Consider the following 7,218-nt stretch of genomic DNA (forward strand, 5'->3'; position numbering starts at 1 on the left):
ATCTACCCACTCTTTGGTAGTTTCTGGTTGAGCAAACCTGTCCGGAATGTAAGTCATCCGCTTGGGGTGGTGAAAGGCAATATGGTCGTTCCAGGCCCTTCGCAGAAATTCTTGGCGATAATGACCCTTCTGAAGATGTTCTAATAACCACAACTGCAGCAACAGGTTATAACCCTCGAAATGTTTGACCCCTCTTTGATAGCGCTCCAAGACCCCTCGATATGTCAGCTATGATCATGGGGACTATAGTGTATATTTGTCCATTGATCCCTTCCATCAGAGTCTTGGTGGCCATGGCCAACCTAGTATGGATTCTTTCCCTTTTCATTGGGAATACTATCAAACCCAAGAAGTATAAAATGAACATGAACACTCTGCGGTGGATATATCCCAGAGAAATGATAGAAAGCTCGTCATGGAAGGTACGAAAGGATTTTCTATGGACATACCTCTCATACAAGTATTCGAAGGGTATGTAAGACTTTTCCAGGCATTCCAAGTCAGTATTTTTCTTCAACCTCATCATCTTCAGGAACCCCTTACTAATATGGTTCTTCGGTACCAACAACCCAGGGCTATCCCAAGTCAATCCCGTGAGTCCCCCAATTTCCTCTAGGAGTGAAGTCATTTCTATGTCACTGAAACAGAACACAGACCTTTCACTGTCCCAGAACAAAGAGGCAGCCTCGATCAACCTGTTGTTTGGCTGAATGTCTAGTAAAGAAGGCAAATTGCCCAAGTACTTTCTTACATGTTTCTTGTCACTTGAGGAAAGATCCTCCCACCAGTCTAGTAGCAATGGGGGAATGTTTCTAACTATACCGAATCTTGGGACCTCGTGCCTCATTTTTGCAAAACGGAAAAAGTTAGGCCCTTTCCCCCACCAGACTTAACTATTTATACATTCATGATTAGCATATTGGCATTTAGATCTCCAAATTAATGCACAGAACGTGGTTGTGTCCGTTGGGATTATGGAAACCCCGGTAGACTTTTGGATAAGGCTCGCCTTAAAGGATTATTATGTGGACAACATATTAATCCGATTAGGTTTGACCATGATGCATGCATAATTCCAACCAGAGTAAGGTTACTATGGGGGTCTAGACTGGTACCCTCAAGCGGACAACTTGAGGGGGAAAGGCACGGAACCGTCGACTGCACCGCTGATCGACTAGTTTTTCCGCAAATAAGCCTTTCCGAATTTAAGGGTAATAAATAGGAAGAGCGCAACCACTCATCAAGCGATGCTATAGGATTTAATATGCACGAGTGGAATATGATGTGGAGCATGATTTATGCAGCAATAAATAACATATAGTCAAGTATTTGCATGTAAGAATCATAAATGCAGTATTTAAATAATTGAAAGACAGTTACAGAAAAAGAAAACAAGGAGACAAGTCAGTTTCAGGAATAAAAGAATCATAAATGCTTTTAAAAATAGACAGTTAAATTCAAATAAGGGGAAAGGGTACGGGATAAGGCATGCTTGGACAAATTCACAAAAGATAAGTTCGTTATGGTAAGAGCCTAAAGGTATCCCCAGCAGAGTCGCCATGCTGTCGCGCCCCTTTTTTTTCCCTCCGCAGAGAAAGGTCCAAGTTCCAACGTTCATGAGGGTAATAACTCATTTCCTTTCGGGATTTGGGGTACTTGAAAAGTCGTCACCTAACGGATTATGGTGCGTTAGGGCACCTAGAGCGGTTAAATCTTAGACTAGTTTGCATTACCAGAGATTTAAGGTAAGGGCTCAAAATAACCTTGAGAGGAAGGTGTTAGACACCCCTCGCGATCCACAACGGTGGGTCCCGGCCGAACTTATACTTATATGAATTAGTCCTTTTGACAAATAAATAGTTTTAATACATACTTGCAAATAAAGGCATGTTTTGATATTGTATGACTCAAGTAATGAAACAAAAGGAAAAGACTTGAACAAGTTGCACATATATAGAGAAAAGTAAAGTTTAAACATCGAAAATTGGGAAAGAGGGGTCCTAGGTTGGTTAGCCTACAGGATCACCCCACACAATGCCCGATAATCACTCTTCAATGAGGGGCTACACATGATATTAGCGCGTAGTCATCATATCCTTACTACCCAATTCTCTCCCCTTGGTCATAGCCTAAAGCGTTCTATCAACCTTGAAAAGTATCCTACGCGTGCACTACCCGTCCCTTCCTTGTGTCCCTGGAAGTATTTGGGACCTCTAATTTTAGGTAGTTCTAGACCATCCTAAGATATTTAAAGGAGAAAAAATCTAGGCATCAACAAAAAACAATTAGGACTGCACATAAAGAGGGAACAATTAAAGGCTCATATTTACCTCCGCAAAACATAACAAGTAAGTGCATGTCTCAAATAGCAGTTTCAGGTATTTAAGTGAAAAATCCTAGAACATGATATCTAGGCGAGCAGGATGTATACAACATTGAATTAGGACTAAAGTGTCAAAGACCTATTCAGCTTGCCTACTGATTTTAGACTTATTAAATCTGAGCAGCCTCAAATAACAAAGCGCAGTTTTATAGTTACAGGATTTTAATCGCCCTAGAAGCTTGCCTAAACGCATAACAGTGACGTCCTAAAAGTATGATATCTATATTGATTAGGAATGCAGTAAAACAGTAAAATTATTTTTAAATGATAACTTGAGATCCTATAGGCATGCTTTCTAGAAATATTAATTTTAAGGTAGTGTTTGAAAACATATTAAAGAAACGGACAGATTAATTAATTAAGCCAATTCAGAATGTATAAACACGAATTTGAACTGATTTATCTAACTAAATTGGTTTTATGTTCTAGGCATGATTTCTATTAGAGCCCTATAAGCATGGTATCTAATTATTAAAAGTTGACTTTTGAATTTATAGGCATGATTTCTAAGGAGACGAATTTGAATACATGCTATAATAAAAACTGAATGGTTTCTAATTGTGTGGAAGTAAAGAAAACATAACAAATACATTTAAATTAACATGGACCCTATAGGCATGGTATCTACCCAATTTACCCAATATATATAACTACCTTCCTTATTTAACTAATCACTCCACTGTTTGTTTACAATAATTATTACAGACCAATGAAATTAAATGAAAAATTTACATAAATAGAGCAGATATTACTCTATAGGGAGCCTGCAGTAGGCCCAAATGACTTCCAAGCCTCCAATAGCCCCAAATACCCAAAGTTCCATAGCCAATTTCATGTCTAGGTGTGTCAGAGTTCCCTAAGGACCTCAAGGATCCCGGGCAGTGCTCACACCTAGACATTTTCTCAAACAATAACTGATTTAGGTGCAGTGTGGAAAGGCTAGCTCTAACATGCCAGAGTTTAGAGAGATCACAAGGATCTCAAGGCAGTACATATATCAGAGGGGCAGAACCTAGTATTCTAAGAGTGAAGTGAGAGTGCTTGATAAAGTTTTGAAAATAGTACAGATATGACTTTAGAAGTAAAAAAGGTTTTTCAGAAACAGGAAATAGTTTGGTGGTAAAAGACCGTTTGAGAAGAGTATCAAAATAGCAGATAATCAATTGGTCATAAAAAACATCAAGATTCAAAAAACACTTAACAAACAGATCTCACATAGGGATAAAGGGATTGGGGCACATAAGAGTCACATTGGGGTACATGGATAGGGTATAGAGGAAACATATAGTTAACAAGATGCATAAAACACTTGGGGTCTTAGAGACTTAGCAGGCTAATCATGGACAGTAAATAGTTAAGACATAGATCATAGTTGTAATACAGGAAGCCTGACATGTCTTGAACAAGATTAGACATACAGTTTAGAAAAGCTAGGTAAAGACATAAGCAGGAAAGAGTGCAGAATATAAAGCATACATTGAACAGGACAGAGTTTTAGACATGCTAGGCAAAGAAGTAAGCAGGAAAGAGTACAGAATATAAAGCATACATTGAACAGGACAGAGTTTAGACATGCTGAGCAAAGAAGTAAGCAGGAATACAAGTTGAATTCATAACTGATGAAATAGTGCAGGAATGAAACATATAGGGTTTGGATTTCAAAACATAACTAGAGACATACCAGTTGAAGAAAAGGGTGCAGAATATAAAGCAGATGAAGTTCCAATATCTAGCCTTGACTTTCAATGGGCTAGATCAGTGAGTATCACAAGTAGCAGAAGAGAAAGAGAACTTTAGAGTGTAAGTGTGCTTTTTGTGAACTAATGTCCTTTTTAAGTAAGAATAAGAGAGTGCTTATATAGCAGTTCGAGGGTAAAGTCAATAAGGTAAAAGAATCATAAATCAGCAACTAAGGGCAATCAGAATCCAATCATATAAGGAGTTCGGAATAGACTCCTTTAATTAGGGGCAATTAGCCAAACGGTAAAAACAAGGGTTTAATTAAGGCAAAAAAGACCAAACCATACCAAATAAAGAATCACTAAGAATCCCAAAGTTATACAGGCAAGCAATTAAGGCAGAGACGACCAATTAAAGTTATAAACAAGGAAACAAATAAAGTCTATGCATACCAATCTTTAAAGGAGTAATCAATCAGCCAGAATTTCAAAGTAATACTCATTCGTAGAAAAATATATATCAGTTCCCATAAATAGAAAATAAACTAAGTAAAATTTCACAAAAACATAGAACTTAGTTGGAAAAAATTAGGTTAGAACCCTAATAGGGCTTAGTTAGAGAGAAAATCACGAAAGAGTTAGCAAGTTTAGCAGATAAAATAAGGTAAGAAAGGAATAGTCAGGATTCGACACATAATTTCAACAAAACAGATAGTTAAATCGACACTGATTCAAGGAGAAAGATATAGGTCTTAACATGAGTAGTCAGGTTGAACACAAACGTATAAAATCATTGAAAGGTTGAATTACAAATCTTAGTAGAGGCATGTTAGGGTAAGAAAACCACGAGACATTCAAATGGCTAAAGAAAAATCACAAGAACCAAAGCAAGAACACAGTCGATATACTAGTACTCAGGAACCAAACGAAGAACGTTTAAAATTAGGGCTTTCAGTACAAGCGAGTTAAGGTTGTAGCAAACTTACAAAATCAGTCAAAACACATGAGAAGTAGGAGACCAAACTCTCAAAAATCCTCGAACATTTTGTAAAAGAAATTTTCGGAAACCCTAGTTTAGAAAAAGACGAAAATCACATTAAAATCATACGATTCTTGTAAAGAATCTCAAGGTTGTTGTAAAACTCATATGAAACAAGTCCAAATCATCTCATATCTGTACAGATCTAAGAGGTTCAGAAGAAAGAAATTAGGGTTTCGAGGAGAACAACACAGAGATGAAGAAACATACTTAGAAACCCATAGATCATAGTCAATATAGGACGATCTTACTCAAAATCACACTGGAACAGCCTGAAATAGGCGAGAAAGGGACCATAGATGCAAGCCAACTGACCCCGGTCCCTTGAGGACCCTGGAGATGGCAATACCAAAGCGAGGGAGGCCATTAGAAGCCTGGAGGTGGTGAGAAATCATCATAGAGAGCCATAGATGAGTGTCAGTGAGGTCCGATTAGGGTTAGGCTTGAGAGCGTTTAAGAGAAGAGAGGGATTTCAGGGCGGCGTATGGTGGAAATGAAAGGGTTTGGGGGGGGGTGTCGTTTTGTTTATTTTAGGTTAGGAATGTTTGTGGCCGTTGATCTTATGATCAACAACCGAGATTAAAGGGTTTTGGGGCCGGATTGGGTCTTCAAGGTTTGGGATGGGTAGATTTAATTTGAAATTGGGCTGGTATTGGGTTGAAATAGAGCTAAAATTGAAATAAAAATAGGCCAAGTTTTAAATAGCCACTTTTAATAAACACATAATTTATAAAAATGATAAATGGGTTCCAAAAAATATTTTCGTGTACTAAAATGATTTAAAATAGTTATTTAATATTTCAAAAATATAAAACACCATTTTATGCATCAATAATGTAATTATACGTTAATACAGACTATTATTGCAAAGATGTGCAATTTAGCCTAAAAATATAAATGCAATTATAAAAAATGCACTAAAAATATTTAAACAATTATGATGGCATAAATAATGAATTTAAATGACCAAATCATCAAAAAAATAATTTGAAGGATAATTAGTGGATATTTTATAAATTTTAGAGAAGAAATAAATTGATTTGTAGCTTTTAAAATTATGGAAAAATTTATAAAAATATTTATGCATGCTTATAACTGCATATGTGCTATTTTCAAAGGGTGTATATATATATATATTTAAAATATATGAGGAAAATTGGGTGTCAACATTGACTAGGGTTTGACTTTTGAGTAAACAACCTCAGAGTTGAGATTTAAAGGATCTAATAGGTTCGTATGATGATTTCGGACTTGGGCGTATGTTCGGGTTGATCATCAGGTGATCCAGGGGAATTTCAACGCTTAATATAGAAAGTTGGCATTTTGAAAGTTTTAGAATTTCCTAAGTTTGGTTTGAAGTGGACTTTGGTTTTATCGATGTTCGTTTGGGGTTCCGAGCCTTGGAATAGGTTCGCATTGTGATTTATGACTTGCACGTAAAATTTTGGCATCATTCCGGAATGTTTACATGTGATTCGGACGCGTTCGGCGAATGATGAAGGTTTGAAAGTTAAGAATTAAGAAATTAAGTTTGATATTTAATTCTTGGTTTCGATGTTGTAATTTGTGTTCTGAGCCTTCGGACAAGTTTACATAGGGTATATAAACTTGTTAGAACGATTGAATGGGGTTCCTCGGACCTCAGGTGAGTTTCGGGGTGGTTCCGGACCACTTTTAGGACTTTTGGAAATGTTGATAACTGGTGTCGAGGTATGAAATGCGATGATGGAGGTTTGGGTGGCGATCACGAAGAGTTAAGTGTTGTTCCAGGCCTTGTGAATCACGATCAAGGATGAAAGTTCGCGATCGCGTAGAAGGAATTTCTAGTGTTAGTGGTCTTATTTCGAAAGCTTTTATCTTGCAAACTTTAAGGAATTTAGAGATGATCTAAAAACACATGTTGTAGCTCTTTGAATCTAATTTTCATAAAATCAAACTGTTTGTCATTTGGAATTTTGTACAAAAAGTTAAGACCATTATATTGAAGGATGTCTGTAAAAATGAAAACACAAATTGTACATTACAATTGCGGGATTTTGGTCACGATCGCGATGAAGGATACGTTGCTAAAACTTTTGTTAACCTCACTCGCGTGGCTTATAACCGCGATCATGAAG

The sequence above is a fragment of the Nicotiana sylvestris genome, chromosome 9 (assembly GCF_000393655.2).
Source record: "Nicotiana sylvestris chromosome 9, ASM39365v2, whole genome shotgun sequence".
Classification (NCBI taxonomy): domain Eukaryota; kingdom Viridiplantae; phylum Streptophyta; class Magnoliopsida; order Solanales; family Solanaceae; genus Nicotiana; species Nicotiana sylvestris.